Source organism: Mustela nigripes, chromosome 2 (assembly GCF_022355385.1).
Source record: "Mustela nigripes isolate SB6536 chromosome 2, MUSNIG.SB6536, whole genome shotgun sequence".
Lineage (NCBI taxonomy): Eukaryota > Metazoa > Chordata > Mammalia > Carnivora > Mustelidae > Mustela > Mustela nigripes.
Genome location: NC_081558.1, coordinates 201033136 through 201040995, shown reverse-complemented (window position 1 = coordinate 201040995; position 7860 = coordinate 201033136).

The following is a 7860-nucleotide window of genomic DNA, read 5'->3' as shown; positions in this document are numbered from 1 at the left end:
TTTTTACTTCTTTTTCTTGCCTAATTGTCCATCTCCAGTAAGATGTTAAATAGAAGTCAAAGAGTGAACATGCTTTTCTTTCTTATTCTTGATTTAAGAGAAAGTATTCAGTCTTTCACCATCATGTATGATATTAGATGTGGATGATTGAGAAAGTTCCCTTCTATTCCTGGTTTGTTGAGTGTTTTGATCAAGAAAGGATGTTGGATTTTACCAAATGCCTTTTCTGCATCTGTTGAAATTATCAGGTGGTTTTTGTCATTTATTCTATATATACTTTATTACATTTATTGATATCCATCAAAGGTGACACTACCTTTGAATTTCTTGGATAAATCTCATTTGGCCCAGTATGTAATCTTATTATATGTTGCTGGATTAAGTTTGTTCTTATTTTGTTGAAGATTTTTTGCATTTATTTTCATACAGGATTTTGGTCTATAGTTCTTTTTTTTTTCCTTGTGATATATTTTTCTGGTTTTGGTATCAAAATAACTCTGGCCTCATAAAATGAATTGAAAAGTGTTCCTGCCTCTCCTGTGTTTTGGAAGAGTTTGCAAAAAATGAGTATTAATTTTCCTTCAAACATTTGGTAAACTTCACCAGTAGTCATCTGAACTTGGTCTTTTATTGGTAGGAAATTTTAAAAATTACTAATTTTGTCTCTTTACTTATTATAGGCCTATTCAGATTTTTAATTTTTTTTTTCTCGAGTCAGTTTTGGTAGTTTTTTTTCTTTTTAATGTCCTTAAATCCTAAATTCCATTTTTTAAAATTTACTTTCAGCATAATAGTATCCATTATTTTTGCACCACACCCAGTGCTCCATGCAATCCGTGCCCTCTACAATACCCACCACCTGGTTGTGTCTTTTTAAGAATTGGTCCATTTCATCTAAATTATCTGATTTGTTGGCATACAGCTGTTCATAGCTTTCCTTATAATCTATTTTATTACTATAAGTTTGGTAGTTATGTTCCCTCTTTTATTCCTGATTTTTGTAATTTGTGTCTTTTCTCTTTTTTTCTCTTAGCTAGCCAAGAAAAAAATTTATCTTTTCAAGTAACTTATTTTTGGATACATTGACTTTCTCTGTTGTTTTTCTGTTCTCTATTTCACTGATCTCTGCTCTAATCTTTATTATTTCCTACCTTTTTTTTTTTTTTTTTTTTTTTTTTTAGCTTTGGTCTTCTTATTCTAGTTCCTTAAGGTATAATGTTAGCTACTGCTTTGAAAATCTTTTTTAATGCAGGCATTTACAGATATACATTTAGGAAGGAATGTGGACTTCCTTTTTTTTTTTTTTGCACAAAGAAGATCTAATAGTTTGATAAAAACGTAACCAGTGAGATTTAATTATAATTTTACTTGGATGTCTTTACTTACTTTCTGATTCTGTGGTAAGGAAGCAACCAAACCCCACAAGTTAAACACAGAAACTCCAGGGAGCTTTTGTTTTAGTGGTGACAAATATTCAGAGTTCCTATGATTTTTAATTTTGAAGTGATTTATTTGATGACAATTGTGAACCATTCTCAAACCTGTCACATGTAGTAAGTCTGCAGTCTGAGAAATTGTTACCAGCATTTGCAAGCATTGCAGAAATTTAATAAACTGTCGCCAAACCATTTGCTTGTTTGAATGCCAAGGTTTCCTTCCCCACATCACATGCAGCGCCCTGCTGCCAACAGTTATCAAAATACTCCCACAGTTGTCACAGAGAGAACTGTTTAGGGAGTTTATGTTTCTTTATTCTTGTCGTTCCTATATTTCATTGCCTTTGCCACTCCTTGGGGATTTATTTGAATAACCTGAACATTATATGGAGCAGTTGAGTCTTAAACAATGGATTGAGAAACTAAGACTATCTGAGATCTAGGTATGGAAACATAGAGATATAGAGTGCAGTGAGATTGGGAAGGATGACTCATGTTCTACTCTCTCTGTGTTTGCATTTTTATAGAGACTGTGTTGTTTGTGTAACATAAAACAGCAATAAAAATTTAAAAACCATTTGAGGGGGAATCTAGACAAAAACACAAAGAAAAGTCTGGATAGATCAAGTCATTGTAATTGAAGATATGCAATTAGGTGGTACAAGCTTTTATAACAGGATTGAGAGATATAATCCAGCCCTTTGAAATAAAGATTGACAAGAAATTACTGGCTCTGGGTTTGCATTTTCTCTGATGACTCCAACAGATAAATGCCAAGTCAGGTTAAAAAGGCTCTTGTATCTGAAATGGGGAAGGTAGAAGATTAGAGGGCGTGACCTTGGACCTCATTCACCAAGTCAAACATGCATGAAAGTGTGGTCTTTTACCATTATGATAATATTTGCAACTGTCATCTGGAATAAACCTATCTCTGCTTTGTCTTGTTCAAAGGCTTTGAAGGACACTTTGGCAGCACCTATCGAAATTTCAAACACATATACCCTTGACCAAGCAATTCTGTTGCTAGGAACCTCTTCTGAAGAAATATGCCAGTGCACAGATTTTGGATAGACAGATGCTGATTGCAGCAAAATATTTCACATATCTTAAGTGTACATCAAAGGGAGTATGGTTTAGTAAATTATGGTCTATCTGTCCCCATGTCACACGGCTCAGAAAGTAGAGATCTGGGAATCTAACAGAAGCTTTCACTTGCTCACAATACTACATTTCATGAATTAGTGAGTGTGGGTGGCTTTTTGGTGTTCAGAATTCAGCTTGTATGTTCTCCCAGGGTAGGTCAAGATTGGATGTTGGGGAGAGGAGCAAGGACAGGCCAGTGTCATAGCCAAGGAACAGTGAATTAGACAGAAAAAGTCAAGAGTTTCAACCAACAATAAAAAGTGGGAAAAAAGAAGTTATGTATAAATTAGGGAGAGGGATTTTGGAGGAAAGTATTTTGTCTCACTAAAGAAGTGTCACCTTGGCCAGTTTTCACCCCACTCCCTATTTTCACTCACCATAAACCCTTATCCTAAAAGACCCTAAGTGAGCTTGAGGGGACTCTCATAGGTTTTCTCAAGCTCAAAGAGCAGAGAGGACTGAAGGAGGAGCTTATTCTGGAGAACCTATCTGTCCCTTTTCATCAAAGAAAATCCGTTTTAACATGTGTTTGAGGGATTAGTACATCTTTGAAATCCTAAGCAAATGGGAAGAGAATTCTTGCAGTGTTCACAGAACTATGAAATGAAGGGTCTGGTGTGGCTGCCGCAGCGTGGGATGGTTCAGAGCATTTTAAGGAGTGCATGCCAGTTTCAGGAGTCCTGGCATTTTCCACATGCCCTGGTGTTTCCAGTGATCCCAGATGCTACACTAGCCTTCTGTATGACCTTGAGCCAAATACTGGTCTTTCTGTAAGTCATCTTCTCTCTCTAGTACATGAGGTGGCTGGAACAAATGATCCATAGTCTCCCTTCAACTTGTGATTTAATGTATCGTTTTCCAGACTTACTGAATCATTAGGATTTTAAATAAGCATTACTTATTAATGAAGGTTAGAAAAAAAAATTTCCTAACACAATTCTTACACATGCACACATGTGGAAATACACACACACACACACACATGCATTTGTAAAATGAAATATAAAACACTACCTAAGAAGAAACTCTATACTTTGGTGATCTGTATCCTTGGTTCTTTCTTCCTTGCGAAGAAGGAAGAACCAGTAACATTTTCTGTGGTATAAGGAAGAATGGAATAGTTTAAAGGAGGAATGCTAGCAGGAGTATACTCTATGTACGTTTTTAACTTTTTTATTTTTTTAAAAGTCTTTATTTATTTGACACAGAGAGAGATCACAAGTAGGCAGAGAGGCAGGCAGAGAGAGAGGGGGAAGCAGGTTCTCCGCTGAGCAGAGAGCCCAATGCGGGGCTCGATCCCAGGACCCTGAGATCATGACCTGAGCTGAAGGCAGAAGCTTTAACCTACTGAGCCTCCCAGGCGCCCCTATTTTTTTTATTTTTAAGTAATCTCTACACTCAGCTTGACTTTGCGACCCTGAGATCAAGAGTCGCGTGCTCCACTGACTAAGTCAGCCAGGCGCTCCTATATGTACATACATTTTTTTAAAAATATTTATTTTTTAAAGATTTTATTTATTTATTTGAGAGAGAGAGAGAGAGAGAGAGACAGAGGAGAGCATGAGCGTGGGGAGAGGCAGAGGGAGAAGGAAAAGCAGACTCCCCTGCCAAGCTGGGAGCCTGATACAGGGCTCTGAACCTAGGACCCTGAGATCATGACCTGAGTCAATGGCAGATGCTTAACTGACTGTGCCACCCAGGTGTCCCATCTATATGTACACTTTAATATTCAACTGCATTTCATTTCTCCAGAAGCCCGCGGAAATGTACACACATGCCCACACTCCACTGCTACCTTAGCACATTAAGGAGTTGGTAAGGAGTGATGTTGAAGTGAAGGTACCATTTTGACCCATGGTAGCACACTAATAGAAAGAAAAGCCTTCAGTTGGCACCTGCTTTTTCCTCTGCTCTTACACTTTTAGGAGTTGTGTGTTTGTCTGTACCTTTCAGGCCAGGTGGAAGTGGAGGGTGTAGAACCTGGATAGGAGATCATTGATAGAAATGTGTGTGTGTGTTTATTACATAGTAAGTGTAAAATGCATAGCAAGCACTTCTTTAATTATTTGATTTCTTTAACACAGCTTATTTCAAATGCTTCACAGACCTCCAGCTACGAGGGTGGGGGTTCATAACCGAGAGCCCCTGCTGTTGTAACTCTGAAATCCATCCTGTGTGCTCTGAGGGCACACCTTCCACCTGCTGCTCTCAGCCGGGGACACTCAGTCTGGCAGGCCTGCCGCTGGAAGACTGGGATCCTTCTTGTTCTGGACTTGGGCTCAAGGACTGAGCCCCCTCCTTTCATGGTCTTGACCAGCTTCCCTATCCTGCTGGGGCATGCAGGAATGCCTCTCCAGGCTCTCTTCCTCCTCTGCTTCAGGTGGAGGCAGCCTTCCCCTCTTCTCTCATGGAAGAAAATCCTTGCATATTTAACTCAGTCTTGGCCTCTGCTTCTCAGGAGAACCAGAACAACATATTCAAGCTGATGAAAAGCACAGCTTTGCAAGACAAAGACTAAAAGGAGACATAAAGGAGGAAGAGAGGGAGTTTATGCATTTGGGTTAGCTGATGGACGTGCCCAGAACTCTCAGCAATGCACAAGAAATTAATCACAGTGGTATCCTATGTGAGGTTTTTGGGAAGAATGAATGGGGACAAGAGCTGGGAGAGAAACTTTTCAAAGTATACCCTATAATAAACAGTTCCTTGATTTTCCAGGCAAGTAAATGTACAATAATTTGAAAATGTAAAATTATATATTTGGATTAAAAACAAACAAACAAACATGAATTTGAGAGAAGAACAAAGTATATCCTCTGGAGATGGATCCGAGTTTGAGTCTCCACTCAGCTGGTGATTTTGGGAGAATAATGGATCTCGGGAGGGTCACTGGGCTCTTGGATTCCAGATATCAGTGAGTTGCTTTTCTCCTTGAATTCTATGATCTCATTCACTGGCTCTCAAGAAGGCATATTCTGCCAACCCCATTGCCACTGGGCTTGGCCTTGGACTGGCTCAGGCTAGGGGCCTGTGAGGCCAGGAGCTAGTGAGTCTGAGAGGCTCTCAAGAACCAGCGCACTGAGCAGATCTTGCTGTTCCTTCCTTCCGCCAGGGAACCATAAGTCCCGAGCTAGGGGGAAGCGGGGAGCAGCTGGGTGGTGGGGGAGGAAGGGTGGGCAGGGAGTGGGTATTGGGGGTGGGGAGTGTGAGGGCGGGGGGGGGGGTGCGGAAGAGGGCTCTCTGACAGCTTGGATTCTTGGAATAAAGTGGCTGAGCCGCAGCTGGCTTGTAGCTGCCGACGCCCCCCCTACCCCACCCCGCGATGTGTCATGAGAGCAAAGCAAACTTCTGTGGTTGAAAACCACTGTGGTTACTCCCTCAACTTTTTATTTTTATAAAAATTTCAGAATAAGGTTGAAAGGGTAGTATGATCGACACCTCACGTAGCTTCCCTGGTTGCTAACATTTTGCCACATTTGCTAAATTTCTCTTGCCCCCACTCTAGATATAAAGCCCTCGATTTTTTCTGAGGCATTGGAGTTATAGACATGATGGTGCTGTACCCCTAAATCTTTCCACGTTATATCCTAAGATCATGGACTGTCTCCTGTGTGACCATAATACTGTTGCCAGGTCCAAAAAAACAGTTTTTTTATTTACCACTGTTATCACCGGCAGTGATATTGTTTACCATACAGTTCATGTTCAAATTTGTCAAAATAATATCCTTGGAATTTTTTTTTCCTTTCTGATCCAAAACCCAGGTGAGGATCATACACGGCTACTCATCATCTATCTCTTTAGTCTCCTTCCATTTAGAACAGTTCCTGAACTCTTTTGGTTCCTCTTTCGCGGAACCGAGAGCTTAGACCAGTTGTTTTGTGGAATGTATCATTTCCCGGATATATCTGATCTCTCTTCCTCATGATTCTTCAGATTCAGGTCACACAGTTGGGGCAGGAATATTACACGTGTCCCGTTGTTTATTCCAACCGGGAGGCACAAATAATGTGATTGTTCCATTTGGGGTGATGATAAATTCTGACCCCTTGTTAAGTTGTTGTCCACCAGATTTCTCCAATGACATTTCCTTTATCCCTCTGTGGGGATAATCTGTGGGGTGATACTTAGGTACTTGGTGAATATCTTGATCCCAACAAAATTTCCCCACTGCTTTCAGCATCCATAGGTGATCCCTTTCTGAATCAATTATTATCTGGATAGTTGCAGAGAGATGATTCCCTGGTGCCAACTGCCCCCCCACCGCCCCATTCTGTTATTCTATTATGTGGATTTTGTAAAGAAAACTTCCTCTCTGCTCCCATTTATTTTTGAGTATCACTATGGATTCATGGATTTTTAAAAACATATATAATGTGATAATCCTCCATCATTATCCTTTTTGTTATTTAAGTTGTCCTGAATTTGTACAACGGGAGCTCTTGTCAAGCTGGATCCTGTGTCCTTTTTACATGTTTCTGCCTGCCTTTTGAGAATTTTCTTGTTTTCTGGCACAGCAAGATGTTCTAGGCTGAACTTTGATATTTACTGCCACAGACCTGATGGTTCTTTTCATTTGGGAATGAGACTAAGAATGAGACAAAGATTTGGGGAGAAAGCTGATAAAGAAGGCTGGAAAGATTTAGCACTAGCAAATATTTTGAGGGAATTCTTTTTTTTTTTTTTTTAAGATTTTATTTATTTATTTGACAGAGATCACAAGTAGGCAGAGAGGCAGGCAAAGAGAGAGGAGGAAGCAGGCCCAGGACCCTGGGATCATGACCTGAGCCGAAGGCAGAAGCTTTAACCCCTGAGCCACCCAGGCGCCCCTTGAGGGAATTCTTGACCAAAGATTTACCTTGGGTAGGTCTCTCAGGTTTCCCCAAACCCGAATCTCCTCTTCTGGAAAATAAAGATTATTATGCCTATTGAATGAGTAGGTTTGCAAAAATGAACAAACCTGATTGATTGGCATATGTTCAACATTCAATTACCATTACTAACATACTTCCAACCAAGTTAATTTCTGCGATACTTGAGATTTCCAATTACTGTTCCCACTGTGGTTGACTTATGATTAAATTTGTTTAAATTTATGTTCTGAGGCTTTGTTTAAATATTGCTCTACAACCAGATGGGGGTAAAATCTAAAGGACTGATGAACAACGGTCTTTCAAGGGAGTAAGTATACATAAGTTTAAGAAGGAAGCAAAAGACACACACACATCCCCCGCAGGTGTACATGTATACTTCATGGTTTGAAATAGGATCTTAAATGAGA